Here is a 3681-nt window from a genome sequence, read left to right on the forward strand (position 1 = left end):
CCCTTTCGTGTGATTTCTTTAATCTGATGTTGGAGAAGATAATAAGAGCCGCAGAACTGAACCACAATACTTTACAAGAGCGTACAATTGCTGGCGTGTGCCGACGACTTCGACATTATTGTTACAACGAAGGGCTACGCCTGTTCTGCCTTCTCGGATTTAGATAGAGAAACAAAGCATGTGGGTCTGGTGGTGAACGAGGACAAAACGAAGTATCTCCTGTCAGCACACAAACAGTCAGAGCATACGCGTCTTGGCACCCACGTCACTGTTGACAGTTACAAGTTTGAAAAAGTAGACGACTTCGTTTATTTGGGAACCAGCATTAACACCAATAATAATGTCAGCCTTGAAATCCAACGGAGAATCACTCTTGCCAACAAGTGCTACTTTGGGCTGAGTAGGCAATTGAGAAGTAAAGTCCTCTCTCGTCGTACAAAGATCACACTCTATGAGTCACCTATCATGCCTGTGCTGGTGTATGGCGCGGAAGCATGGACAATGAAAGCATCTGATGAGGCGGCTCTTGGAGTTTTCGAGAGAAAGATTCTGCGAAAGATTTACGGACCTTTACGCGTTGGTGATGGCGAATATCGCAGACGATTTAATGCTGAGCTATATGAGCTTTACAACGATATAGACATAGTACAGAGAATTAAAATTCAGCGGCTCCGCTGGCTTGCCCATGCCGCGGCCCGCGATGCTGGTAACAGAGGAAGAGAAAGGCCTCTTCTGCGTTGGAAAGACCAGGTGGAGAAGGACTTGGCTTCACTTGGCATTTCCAATTGGCGTCAGTTAGCACAGAAGAGAAATGACTGGCGTGCTGTTTTGAACTCGTCCAAAATCGCTTAGGCGGTTACAGCGCTAATAAAAAAGAAGAAGAACGCCGAAGATTATTATCGAAAGGCAATATGTATTTGTACCGCTATTAGATAATATTTGCTCGATTTCCGATCATTTGACAAACATTTTAAGTAAAAAATAAGTATATATATATATATATATATATATATATATATATATATATATATATTGCTTTAATAAACCCCACGTATTACTTTTTATCTTGTGTTTTTTTACAAAATAGTATAATTCTTTTATTACAGGGGACTCTGTAAATGGACCTTGCAGTAGATCCACAAAATGAAACTTACTAAAAGTAAAATTATATTACAAAACACTTTACTTCGAACTTCATAAAAATTACTCGAAGCTCTATTTGCATGAAGAATAAATAAGGTTCAAGCAGCCCTCCTCCTGTATCCACCACTGTTGACTTATTTGGTTGAAATAACGACTGACGCAATATTATATATTTTTCCTTAGATAAACCAAGATCCATAATAGTGTCAAAGCCAAAGAAGTGTATTGCCTAAACAGTACATTTAATGGTTTATGAATTCGAGTTATTATCCTCATGAGTCGCTCTAGTCTTGCTATCGCAACTGCCTCTGAGACTGAGCCTTTTCTTCCTTTATTGTATATCTCACTCCCACAACATAAAGTGGCTTTCCTATGGTAGTAAATGCGCATCCTTCTTCTTATTACCTGCTGAGGTACGTTTTTTATTCGAGATTGCCTTACTATTATTGATACAGTAAGTGAAGTTTAGCCAAATCTTTGAACTTGGATAAACCACCATTAATTTCACAAAGGTCCTTCCAGGCTTTTTTATGTTGCAAAGTTGGGAAAAAGGTCAAAATTTAACTTAACGAAAAACCAGTAGGCCTAACAAAGAGAATTCTTTGTTTTTTTTTTATATGTACTTGAAATTAACGTATCTTTAATCAGAATATAAGAAAACAGCGACTGGTTGCTTTATTTACATACAAACTTATCTCAAAAATTACAAGAAATAAAAATACACACTTTCTCCGTGTGAAAAATTTAAAAACTTTGAGCGGTTCTACCGCCTAAACTACTGATTCTTTGTTTAGTAAAATTATAATTTCATAATCTCTGGATATTCTATATTAGATACTCATATTTTACTTTGTCGAAAGCTGTGATGATTTTGTTTTATTTATTATTAATGCTATATTATTTGACATGTATTTTATAAGATAAAATAAATTTTTAATAAAGCTATTTCTTAAAACAAATAAATTTTCGTGGGAGAAAATAGCTAAACCTCTTTCAAAGTATATAAAGTGCGCTGTCATATGCGTGATAAGTAAGTACAAAGATTAAATTGAGATACATAATTGTAAATTTTATTCTTTTAAGAATGCTTGCAATTTTCATATAATTTTTGAATACATTGTTAGTTTATAATTATAGTTGCCAGTCAAGAACTTCGATTTCTATTAAAATTATTTTCACATTTGTTTTAAATTTACTGATATTGTTTGAACATCTAATTTCTTCCGGTAGTTTATTATAAACTTTGACTCCATAATTACGCATAGATTTTTTGCCTCTTACCGTTCTAAAGAAACCGGTACGCAATTCAGTTTGATTGCGAAAGTTACAAGAACTGTTTTCTGCTGCGCTAATTTCAATATTGTGTTTTATAAGGTTATTTTTAATTTTATACACTGCTACTACAGTTTGCAGAAAACAGATCTTTTTAATGCTTGAGAAGTATCAGTATGTTTTTGACTATTTTGTTCTGTAGCCTTTGCAGTTCATTTAGCTTTTGCACAAAACACTGGTTCCTAATTGGGTTTAAGTTGTTTATTTGTGACATGAAATATGCCTCGTATATCAGCCACAATTGTTTTTTGAGAATATTGGTTTTATTTCTGTAAATAGCGAAAGTTTTGTGATGTGTTCATTCCAATTGGTGTCAAGCCATATACCGAGATACTTCAGGGTATTCATTCTTTTAATAAACTCGTTTTCAAATACAATTCCCGGAAAAGCATCTAAGTTCGGAATGAATTTGTTGTTATTAAAAATAATAAAATTGGTTTTAAGAAAGTTATTTTTTAACAAGTTTTTGTCAAACCAATTTTTAATTTTTTGTAGGTCTGATTTCATACTTGTTTTCAATTACTGAATGCTTGCATGAAAAGCCCATCATCAGCGTAAAATTGCGGTGTTCCTATCAAGTTTAATTTAAGTATTTTATTGATATATATTGGAAATAAGGTAGCCGCTAATTTTGAGCCTTGTGGTACGCCTGTTTTTATTTCGCGCGTAGAACTTTTTACCTCAATTATTTGAACAAATTGTTTCCTATTCAATGGAAAGCTTCTAAATAAATCATGAGTTTTTCCAGTAATTCCCAGTTTTACAAGTTTTCTAATCATTATTTCCAGATTAACCGAGCCGATTGCCTTAGACAAGTCAATCGCCAGACAAGATTCATATTTTTTTCCAGATTTTCGTATATGACTTCAGTACACGATAAACAAGCTGATAACGTGCCGGAGTTTTCTACAAATTCAAATTGGTTACGTTTTAGAAAGGATTTCAATCGATTTAAAATTACGCTTCCAAATGCTTTATCGATTTTTGCACGGTGAAGAAATTTCCTGCGAGAACATTCTAAATGCAATGTTTGAAGAAATTTTAGTATAACAAAGTACAAATTTGGAGTTTATAAATTACTAGCAGACCCGGCGAACTTCGTCCCGCCCAAAATTTTTATATATTTTATTGAAACTTTTTGGTCCAACATTTTCACCAACAATTCACGTTTACGATTTTCATTGGCACATTTGTCTGCTAAGATTA

This window comes from Rhagoletis zephyria, unplaced genomic scaffold (assembly GCF_001687245.7).
Source record: "Rhagoletis zephyria isolate East Lansing unplaced genomic scaffold, Rhagoletis_zephyria_1.1 Rzeph_scaffold_00065, whole genome shotgun sequence".
Classification (NCBI taxonomy): Eukaryota; Metazoa; Arthropoda; class Insecta; order Diptera; family Tephritidae; genus Rhagoletis; species Rhagoletis zephyria.